Genomic DNA, 12,560 nt, shown 5'->3' on the forward strand with positions numbered 1-12,560 from the left:
CCTCCGGTCTTGTGGGGTAAGTCTCTGTGAGCGCGTACCTTGGTGGCATGGCGGGAGCTGGTGGATATGCGCTCGTCCGACGTGTGTTGCCGCTTGCTTGAGGGCTCTCTCGTCTGGCCCGAAGGAGCACGGCCCTTCCAGCAGGGTCCGCGCAGTCCCGGTCGGGGTTCCCCTCGCACGGTGTGTGGCATGCGGCGTCACACCGCAGTGCAGGTCTCCGCTCGGGGGGTCCGTCGGCTGGCTCGTCGGCGAGCATGTCGCTTTACTGTGTGCCTCGTGGGTTAAATAGCCGCCGCTTCAGCCTCCCTCCGATACGCGGCGAACAGAACTGGGTAGGTGGTGCTGTAATCCATGCTCCTCCAGAGGTTTCGGCATATGAGGTCAGGTTAGCGGTGAAATACTTTCTCCTTGCCTGCGATTCCAGATTTTCTTAAGGGTGCAGTTTGGAGCTTGGCGGCCATCTTGGGCCCCACACGCGGTCTGCTGTACGGGCGGGAGATTCAGGGTGCAGGCTTGGTAGTTTGGGTCTCGAAGGTGTAGACCGGGATCACCCCCCCGGTCCAGAGGGGGGGGGAACGGGGCCGGTGTCCCCGCGGGTCCGACTCCAAGCCCCGAGCAGTAGGCGGCAGGGCAGCGGCCGTCCGTCCCGCTCGCCTCCGGAGTAGGCCCTAAGAAGGTCGGGTAGGATTCCTCCTCCAGGGGACTGTAGCCTGTATGGCCAGCCTCACCCTGGACCCCAGGGCTCTCTGCCCGGCGGGGGCCACCGTTGCCGGCAGGTTTTGTGCCAAAATTCGCTGAAAAATGTCTATTTCTAACGTTAGGCTGCAGGAGCTGGTCTTGCATGCGACCAGCCAGCTCGGCGGTCCGGCCCCGCCCCCCTCTTGCAGCCCTTTTTATTAGGTGCTCCCATGAAGGGGAGGGACACACACAGTAACGTACATTAACCAATCACACAATAGTTACATCCCACACATAGCCCTCCCCTCTACCTGTAAACTAATTATCTGTACACACAGGAAATACAATTATCCTAGGTAGGGAAAATACAGTTTTTACACAACATTCATAACTCCCAAAATATACATCACATTCGCATAAAAATACATATACACAATCAATCCATTCGGGGGAACAACATACTCAAAAATCATAGAATTGGACCAGGGGTTCAAAAGTTGGTACAAATGTGCATTTGACCTTCTGGAAGCATGGTTTTTAGAAGCTCAAACTAGTTCCCCAGAATCCTCTATCCTGGAGACAATGGAGAAGCTGATTTAATTATATCCAGGGACAAACACAGCCTCCATTAAGCACATGTTACCAGCAACCACCAAAAGACATAAAAATACATAACTCCTGTTATACTAAACAGAACCCCCACATTCAACCCATCCCCAGATGGCTTGGATCTGAGCGCTCAACATATCCAAACAGCGTTTAGATGCCACAAACACAGTTCAAACGCCATGGGGTTTAAGTTTCGTATGGGCTGATGAGAGGGCCCATAATCCTGGGGCAGCCCAATAACCCACAGTATGCCCAAATACCGTGCATAAAGGGCCAAATCGCCCAGGGACTGTAGTCACAGGGTAAGAGGCGGGCAAGCAGCCCCCTCCAAACCACAGTGGCGAAGTGGCTTTCGCTACATATCTTCCCATTCGGGGGTAGACTAACCAGGTACCTGACCTTCTGACGGTCAGTACCTAGATTAGTCGGGCAGCCCACCCATAAAACAAAATTAGCAGAGTAGCCCACCCACAAAACAAATTTAGCAGTGTAGCCCCCCCACAATAAAGAATTCACAGAATGGCCCACCCACTGTACATAGTTCACAGAGGGTCTAAACCACAAAACAAATTTAGCAGTGTAGCCCCCCCACAATAAAGAATTCACAGAATAGCCCCCCAACAATAAGTCATACGGGCCTGTAGGTCCCAAGTTGTGGGGTGAAACTGTGGCACCCTCGGCCTTGCTGGGCAAATGGCTGTGAGTACTTGGGGGCCAGATGCCCGATGTGCTCTGCTCCGGGGTCAGAGCTGGGGTAGTCTCAGGGTAAGGAAAAAAGGAAGGACAGAGGCCAGCGGCGCTCTGCCCAGTTGCCAGCTCTTCCGCTGAGGCAGCCTGTAGAAAGTCAGGCTCAGGGGAAGGAAACAAGGGAGGACAGAGGCCAGCGGCGCTCTGCCCAGTTGCCCGCTCTTCTGCTGGGGGGGCAGGGAACAAAGGAGTTGACTGGGGAGGAGAAATATCACTTACCTCCCCCTGGTACTCCGGCTGCTGCTGGGGGGGGAGGTCGATGCTCTCCACTTTCTGTAACTCCAGCTCTAGTTTGGGATCTGGGCCAGTTGCCCAGCATCCCTGTAGGGCCGGTGGAGAGATCTCGGTCCCATCTTCACCTGCCTGCAGGGGGTCCTCCCAGGACCAGTCTATGAGGTCCTCTACCTCGGGTACCTCTGGTTGCTGTTGGGGAGGGAGACCGGTTGTCTCTTCCTCCAATAACACATTCTGCCGCTGGGGAGTGAGACCGACTGTCTCCCCTCCCTGTAAAACATACTGCCGCTGGGGATCTGGGCCGGGTGCCCAGCATCCCTGTAGGGCCGGTAGAGAGACCTCGGTCCCATCTCCACCGGCCACCTCGGTTTCTTCCTCGTCCCACTCTACCTGTGGCTGGAGTTTCTCCCAACGTGCCCACTGGCCTTCCCTCAACGCCCTGTGTTGTAGGTTCCGGGTCACCATGTCCCACACGAACCGCACGTATTTCTGCTCTGGATTGGGTCCGTAAAACTTCAGGCGCAACCCTACCATCGTGCCAAACTCTAGTACGGAGTAGCTATACGCCATGCTTGCTGTAGCCACTGCTGGTTCCATTATGTTGCTGAAGATAGGGACGCTGCACAACTCCACACGCTACCGGTGTCTCTGAGCTGCTTCTCCTCGCACTAGGACGCCATCTCACCGCTTGCCACCAATGTAACGGATCGCCTGGCACCCCGACTGGGTACCTCCGTTGAAAGATGCTCCTAGCGCTTCCAGAGGACTCCAAGCACTCCACCAGACACCATAAGCACCGCAGGCTGCAGCTATCTCCCTTCAGAACGAAGCAGGAACAAGCTCTTACAAGAGCTCAGTGATTATAGCAAGGGGATATGCCTAGCATAGCAATCCCTTGTAGCAGATTCCCCCAATAAGAGACAGGACTCAAGTTGAGGGTAAAAATAGAACTCTCTGGCTGCTAGCTTGCAGCCCTTTTTATTAGGTGCTCCCATGAAGGGGAGGGACACACACAGTAACGTACATTAACCAATCACACAATAGTTACATCCCACACATAGCCCTCCCCTCTACCTGTAAACTAATTATCTGTACACACAGGAAATACAATTATCCTAGGTAGGGAAAATACAGTTTTTACACAACATTCATAACTCCCAAAATATACATCACATTCGCATAAAAATACATATACACAATCAATCCATTCGGGGGAACAACATACTCAAAAATCATACGAATTGGACCAGGGGTTCAAAAGTTGGTACAAATGTGCATTTGACCTTCTGGAAGCATGGTTTTTAGAATCTCAAACTAGTTCCCCAGAATCCTCTATCCTGGAGACAATGGAGAAGCTGATTTAATTATATCCAGGGACAAACACAGCCTCCATTAAGCACATGTTACCAGCAACCACCAAAAGACATAAAAATACATAACTCCTGTTATACTAAACAGAACCCCCACATTCAACCCATCCCCAGATGGCTTGGATCTGAGCGCTCAACATATCCAAACAGCGTTTAGATGCCACAAACACAGTTCAAACGCCATGGGGTTTAAGTTTCGTATGGGCTGATGAGAGGGCCCATAATCCTGGGGCAGCCCAATAACCCACAGTATGCCCAAATACCGTGCATAAAGGGCCAAATCGCCCAGGGACCGTAGTCACAGGGTAAGAGGCGGGCAAGCAGCCCCCTCCAAACCACAGTGGCGAAGTGGCTTTCGCTACAACAAGTAACTGCTATTCAATATATAACAGTGAAAAAAAAATTGGGGTTTTAAATGCACGCTATAGAGACACCAGATATGAGTGGCAATGTGCACTGGCACAGTTCTGCAGAGCACACGCTGAAGGAAGGCCTGACACAGCCGCTTGAAGGACACTGACTGGCTACTATTAGCTTACACTGGAAACCTTTTGTCTTTGTAAAAGCACGCTACAGAGACACCAGATATGAGTGGCAATGTGCACTGGAACAGTTCTGCAGAGCACACGCTGAAGGAAGGCCTGACACAGCTGCTTGAAGGACACTGACTGGCTGCTATTAGCTTACACTGGAAACCTTTTTTCTTTGTAAAAGCACGCTACAGAGACAGCAGATATGAGTGGCAATGTGCACTGGAACAGTTCTGCAGAGCACACACTGTAGGCCTGACACCCCCGCTTGAAGACAAGTAACTGCTATTCAATCTATAACAGTGAAAAAAAAATTTGGTTTTAAATGCACGCTATAGAGACACCAGATATGAGTGGCAATGTGCACTGGCACCGGTCTGCAGAGCACACGCTGAAGGAAGGCCTGACACAGCCGCTTGAAGGACACTGACTGGCTGCTATTAGCTTACACTGGAAACCTTTTTTCTTTGTAAAAGCACGCTACAGAGACACCAGATATGAGTGGCAATGTGCACTTGAACAGTTCTGCAGAGCACACACTGTAGGCCTGACACCCCCGCTTGAAGACAAGTAACTGCTATTCAATCTATAACAGTGAAAAAAAAATTTGGTTTTAAATGCACGCTATAGAGACACCAGATATGAGTGGCAATGTGCACTGGCACCGGTCTGCAGAGCACACGCTGAAGGAAGGCCTGACACAGCCGCTTGAAGGACACTGACTGGCTGCTATTAGCTTACACTGGAAACCTTTTTTCTTTGTAAAAGCACGCTACAGAGACACCAGATATGAGTGGCAATGTGCACTGGAACAGTTCTGCAGAGCACACAATGTAGGCCTGACACACCCGCTTGAAGACAAGTAACTGCTATTCAATCTATAACAGTGAAAAAAAAATTGGGTTTTAAATGCACGCTATAGAGACACCAGATATGAGTGGCAATGTGCACTGGCACAGTTCTGCAGAGCACACGCTGAAGGAAGGCCTGACACAGCCGCTTGAAGGACACTGACTGGCTGCTATTAGCTTACACTGGAAACCTTTTTTCTTTGTAAAAGCACGCTACAGAGACACCAGATATGAGTGGCAACTGTCAAAGTACACTGGCAGGGTTGTGCAGGGCACACGCTAAAGGAAGGCCTGACACAGCCGCTTGAAGGACACTGACTGGCTGCTATTAGCTTACACTGGAAACCTTTTTTCTTTGTAAAAGCACGCTACAGAGACACCAGATATGAGTGGCAATGTGCACTGGAACAGTTCTGCAGAGCACACACTGTAGGCCTGACACACCCGCTTGAAGACAAGTAACTGCTATTCAATCTATAACAGTGAAAAAAAAAATTGGTTTTAAATGCACGCTATAGAGACACCAGATATGAGTGGCAATGTGCACTGGCACAGTTCTGCAGAGCACACGCTGAAGGAAGGCCTGACACAGCCGCTTGAAGGACACTGACTGGCTGCTATTAGCTTACACTGGAAACCTTTTTTCTTTGTAAAAGCATGCTACAGAGACACCAGATATGAGTGGCAACTGTCAAAGTACGCTGGCAGGGTTGTGCAGGGCACACGCTAAAGGAAGGCCTGACACAGCCGCTTGAAGGACACTGACTGGCTGCTATTAGCTTACACTGGAAACCTTTTTTCTTTGTAAAAGCACGCTACAGAGACACCAGATATGAGTGGCAACTGTCAAAGTACGCTGGCAGGGTTGTGCAGGGCACACGCTAAAGGAAGGCCTGACACAGCCGCTTGAAGGACACTGACTGGCTGCTATTAGCTTACACTGGAAACCTTTTTTCTTTGTAAAAGCACGCTACAGAGACACCAGATATGAGTGGCAACTGTCAAAGTACGCTGGCAGGGTTGTGCAGGGCACACGCTGAAGGAAGGCCTGACACAGCCGCTTGAAGGACACTGACTGGCTGCTATTAGCTTACACTGGAAACCTTTTTTCTTTGTAAAAGCACGCTACAAAGACACCAGATATGAGTGGCAACTGTCAAAGTACGCTGGCAGGGTTGTGCAGGGCACACGCTAAAGGAAGGCCTGACACAGCCGCTTGAAGGACACTGACTGGCTGCTATTAGCTTACACTGGAAACCTTTTTTCTTTGTAAAAGCACGCTACAGAGACACCAGATATGAGTGGCCACTGTCAAAGTACGCTGGCAGGGTTGTGCAGGGCACACGCTGAAGGAAGACCTGACACAGCCGCTTGAAGGACACTGACTGGCTGCTATTAGCTTACACTGGAAACCTTTTTTCTTTGTAAAAGCACGCTACAGAGACACCAGATATGAGTGGCCACTGTCAAAGTACGCTGGCAGGGTTGTGCAGGGCACACGCTGAAGGAAGACCTGACACAGCCGCTTGAAGGACACTGACTGGCTGCTATTAGCTTACACTGGAAACCTTTTTTCTTTGTAAAAGCACGCTACAGAGACACCAGATATGAGTGGCAATGTGCACTGGAACAGTTCTGCAGAGCACACACTGTAGGCCTGACACACCCGCTTGAAGACAAGTAACTGCTATTCAATCTATAACAGGGGGGTAGGGGTGCTGTGTGGGGGGGTAGGGGTACTGTGTGGGGGGTAGGGGTGCTGTGTGGGGGGTAGGGGTACTGTGTGGGGGGTAGGGGTACTGTGTGGGGGGTTAGGGGTACTGTGTGGGGGGGTAGGGGTACTCTGTGGGGGGGTAGGGGTGCTGTGTGGGGGGTAGGGGTACTCTGTGGGGGGGTAGAGGTGCTGTGTGGGGGGGTAGGGGTACTGTTTGTATGGGGGTAGGGGTACTCTGTGGGGGATAGGGGTGCTGTGTGGGGGGGTAGGGGTGCTGTGTGGGGGGTGTAGGGCTAAAGTAATAAAATAAAAAATAAAAAAAAGTAGATTAAATCAGTCCCCCCTTCCTCCTTCTTACCTCTAATGAAGGAAGGGGGGACACAGCCATCCCTTGTGGTCCGGTGGTGGCAAGCAGTCTTCCGGGTCAGGAGGCAGGAGAGGGATCTTTGCAGCAGCTCCCCTGTCCTCCCGCACGATGCTGTGTGGAGCGTTGCCATGGTAACGCGCGTCAACACTCCACACAGCTTGCTCGCGGGAGGACAGGGGAGCTGCTGCAAAGATCCCTCCCCTGCCTCCAGACCCGGAAGCAGAGTAGGTGCCTGCCGTTTCGGGCAGGCAGGTGCCTACTCTGCATTATTGGTGAACCTATGGCCGCGTTCCCACAGAAAGGACCCGGCGTGCCACAGGTTCGCCATCACTGCCCTAAAGGCACTGGGACATGGACCAAGGTTCAGGAACTGTGTGGGTGCCCACTATACAAAACCTTCTGCCACAGTACGAGTGAATGGGATGAACTCCCCTCTGTAACGAACCCCATGCATTTCATATAGTACATTCGTTTGCACTCTCCCGAACTCCTATAAGGTAGTGTGAATTATAGCCAGTTCATATAGTACGTTGATTCGTACTCTCTCAAAATCGTGAGAAATAAAGAGCTTTGTCATTAGCATACCCAAACATCAGTCGAGACTTGATGAAGGGTACAACAGGAATGTTTTATTATGGCCAGATGGTCCACTTTTATACACAGATCCCCAGCATGGGGTCTCCAGCAAAAGTATAAGAAAAACACCAGGGATGTGCATGGCCAAAAAATTCGGTTAGGTTCGACATTCCGAAATTAGTCACTTTGGCAAATCGGGACTTCGGCAATTTGGTTCGATTCGGAACTTCGGCAATTAGGCACTTCAGTTCGGTTCGGCACTTCCGAAATTCGGGACTTCGGCACTTCGGCACTTCGAGACTTCGGCACTTCGAGACTTTGAGACTTCGGCACTTCGGGACTTCGGAACAGTGTAGGGTTAGGGTTAGGAGTAGAATTATGGTTGGGTTAGGAGTAGGGTTAGGGTTGGGTTAGGATTAGGGTTAGGGTTAGGGTAGGGTTAGGATTAGGAGTAGGGTTAGGAGTAGGGTTAGGGTTGGGTTAGTAGGGTTAGGGTTGGGTTAGAAGTAGGGTTATGAGTAGGGTTATGAGTAGGGTTAGGGTTAGGGTTGGTTTAGGAGTGGGGTTAGGGTTAGGAGTAGGGTTATGAGTATGGTTAGGGTTAGGGTTGGTTTAGGAGTGGGGTTAGGGTTAGGAGTAGGGTAAGGGTTAGGGTAGGAGTAGCGTTAGGGTACGGTTAGGTTTGGGTTAGGAGTAGGGTTAGGGTTAGAGTTGGGTAAGGATTAGCGTTAGGGTTGGGTTAGGAGTAGGATTGGGTTACGGTTATGTAACGGATAACCTGGCACCCCGACTGGGTACCTCCATTGAAGGATGCTCCTAACGCTTCCTGAGGACTCGAAGCACTGCAGCAGACACCACAAGTAGGGTTAGGAGTAGGGTTAAGGTAGGGTTAGGGTTATGGTTAGGGTAGGGTTAGGTTTAGGAGTAGTGTTAAGGTAGGGTTAGGGGTAGGGATAGGTTAAGGGTAGAGGTACCCTAACCCTACCCTAACTCAACTCCTAACCATACCATAACCCTACTCCTAACCTAACCCTAGTCATACTTCTAACCCAACCCTATCTTTAACCCTACTCCTAACCCTAACCCTACCCTACTCCTAACCCAACCCTACTCCTAACCTAACCCTAACCTTCCCCTAACCCTACCCCTAACATTACTCCTAACCCTACCTCTAACCTACCCCAACCCCTATCGCTACCCCAACCCCAATCCTACCCGTTTTCGGCACTTCTGCAATTCGGTTCGGTTCAGGACTTCCGAAATTCGTCACTTCGACACTTTGCAAATTCTGCAATTCGGCACTTCGGCAATTCAGTTTGGACTTCCGAAATACGGCACTTCGAAAATTCAGCATTTCGGTTCGGACTTATGAAATTCGCCACTTCGGAAATTCGGGACTTCAGCCATTCGGACATTCGGATGCATCCGAATGTCTGAATTTCATCGGAATTTCAATTCGGATGGAACCAAATTGCACATGTCTAAAAAACACACCCAGGAGTCTCTGTGTCCGGGAGATAAGTGAGTTTACTTTACTTAAACTAATTATCTCCCAGGCACTAGAGGTACAAGGAATAAAACACAAAACACCCCAAAACATACATAATATTAATAGGGACCAAAGTCTATCCCCGTATAGCCTGGATCTGAGCCCCCAAAGCACTCCCCTCCAGCCGGACAGCCTGACATTGCGTGCGGTTCCCTAATGGAGCCTGGAGTCGCATGCTTCCGTGGGGTGCAGGGGGCGCTAAAATCACCTGTCACACTAATACTTGATTTTTGCGCGGCGGACGCCTGTTTCGCCAACAGGTAGTACAACAATTAATATTTTGTTTCTCAATTTTTTGAGAATTAAAGATTTCACTAACTTATAAATCTTACAAACCAGCAATAGAAGATAATTAAAATGTGTAATAAAAGATTAACTTCCCATACCGGGAGTCAAACCCGGGCCGCCTGGGTGAAAACCAGGAATCCTAACCGCTAGACCATATGGGAGGCTGTGAAAATGAATTTTCATTATGTCCATATACAGAGAATTCTCAATCTGTTACACAGTTATCAGTCTTATTTTTCTTCTAGATCCCCTCTGATTACCTCCATATACCCCATCACCTCCATATACCCCATCACCTCCATATACCCCATCACCTACACCTCCATATACCCCATCACCTACACCTCCATATACCCCATCACCTCCATATACCCCATCACCTACACCTCCATATACCCAGTCACCTACACCTCCATATACCCAATCACCTCCAAATACCCCATCACCTACACCTCCATATACCCCATCACCTCCAAATACCCCATCACCTCCACCTTCATATACCCCATTACCTCCATATACCCCATCACCTCCATATACCCCATCACCTCCTACACCTCCATATAGCCCATTACCTCCATATACCCCATTACCTCCATATATCCCATCACCTCCATATACCCCATCACCTCCATATACCCCATCACCTCCAAATACCCCATCACCTACACCTCCAAATACCCCATTACCTCCATATACCCCATCACCTTCATATACCTCATCACCTCCATATACCCCATCACCTCCATATACCCAATCACCTACACCTCCATATACCCAATCACCTCCACCTCCATATACCCAATCACCTCCACCTCCATATACCCCATCACCTACACCTCCAAATACCCCATCACCTCCAAATACCCCATCACCTCCACCTTCATATACCCCATTACCTCCATATACCCCCTCACCTTCATATACCCCATCACCTCCATATACCCAATCACCTACACCTCCATATACCCAATCACCTCCAAATACCCCATCACCTCCACCTCCATATACCCCATCACTTCCATATACCCCATTACCTCCATATACCCCATCACCTCCACCTCCATATACCCCATTACCTCCAACTCCAAATACCCCATCACCCCCACCTCCTTATACCCCATTACCTCCACATACCCCATCACCTACACCTCCTTATACCCCCATTCATAATATAAATGATAAATTATTTATATTAAACACCTCATATTACCCATCTAACCATCCCAATAAAAGTCAAGCACAATTAATAAATGCAATAAGTATTTTAATAAAACTAGTCAATACATAAAGCATAATAAGTATTGTAATAATGATAGCATATTGCATGAATAAATTGTAAACATTGTAATGATGATAGCATATCCCATTAATAAAATAAGATGCGTTGGCCGTGAATCGAACCCGGGTCAACTGCTTGGAAGGCAGCTATGCTCACCACTATACCACCAACGCTGTGATATTCTTATTATAACAGAAACTATAGTGTACTCACAGAGCTGGGGTTGTTATGGTACTTTTTAGCAGTAAACCAAAATGTTTAAATGTCTATCTGTTCCTGTCCAAATTAATAAAATAAATTGCGTATATACGCTGAAGTAATTAAGTCTGACACACAAGGTTCAGGTTAAAATAACTTCGAGAAAATTTATTGGCAAGTGGTTAAAAAGCGGACGCGCAGGTCCTTTTAAGAGACATTTTACGTCATCATTGATTATTAGAATATCAGCAAATAAACATCATTAATTGGATTAATTGTTAAGTGTCGGGATTAGTGTCCTCCTATCAATATTATTAATTGGTTCACACAACTAAGTGGTTAGTCCCGTGTCCACCCACCAAGAGGTGGGATTGCTCTGGACACGGGTGGGGGACAAGGGGTCTTGAGCGTCATTTTACACGGTCGGTGATCTCAGGCCTCGTGGCCAGGTGCAAGGTCTCTTATGAATAGAACATTTCATTACTACTGTGTTCTCATGGCCTTCAATTTATACTATGTTGCGAGTTAGGGGAAATTCAGCAGTTCCTGGGTTAGTCATATCTTTATGGAAAAATACAGTCTTTGTTCTATTGTATTAGATGTGCTGGGAAATTCTGTCATGTAAGGTAGTTTTAAAATGAACAAGTTAGGTTATGAGGACAAAATGGAGGATTGAACAAGTCAGGTTTAGGAGGACAAAATGGAGGATTGTCACAGTATAAAGTTAAAATGGAGTTAGTGCAATAATTGAATACAAGTGCAATAAGGTTTTTTAAATAATCCCACATAAATAATCCCACATCAGTCCCCCCTATGAAATGTTAGATTCTAAGAGATAAAACTTTATTAAGTTAGTACCAGGAAGACGTGTTAACCCAAAGGCACAGAAACCCCGTGGCCGCTAGCTAGGTGGTAATGCAAAGTGCAAGGCTGTCCCTAGTTCTGACCCTGATAGGCTAACTCATCCGTCAGTATGGCTCTCGAACACTTCACACCCATGGGTATCCCATGGCAGCTAACCCACCACTTCTCCAACACGGGGCCTTTACCATTCACTGACAGATGCTGTCCCTAAGTTAGTCCCTTCCTAGAATTCCTGCACTTTATCAACAAAAGGGATTGTTTGCAGCGGCAGACAGGGTGAGTTGATGTCTTGGAGCTCTTGGTCATCAACTTCAAGATGGGTGAAAGTGGGTGCCGCTTGGTCAACAGTCTTCAGGAGGGATTTTCTCAGACATGGGAGGATACAACAAAAGAGAAGAGCAAAGATAAAAAGAAAAATTAGTATAGCCATACCAATATGCATTAAAGCCTTTTGCCATCCTGTCATCCAACCAAACCATCTTTCCCAGGGATCTTGTATCCCAGAATTCCTTTTTAACTCTATAGACAGGTCATTTAATTTTTCTATGGCTAATGTAACTTTACCATTAGGGCCTGTGTTTTCTGGGATGTAGGTACAACAGGTCAAGGTGTCAGGTAAAATTTTACAAACCCCTCCTTTTTCGGCTAAGATCATATCTAGGGCCATTCTATTCTGGAAAGCCATTTGGGATGTGGCCTGCAA

The sequence above is a fragment of the Pelobates fuscus genome, chromosome 2 (assembly GCF_036172605.1).
Source record: "Pelobates fuscus isolate aPelFus1 chromosome 2, aPelFus1.pri, whole genome shotgun sequence".
NCBI lineage: Eukaryota > Metazoa > Chordata > Amphibia > Anura > Pelobatidae > Pelobates > Pelobates fuscus.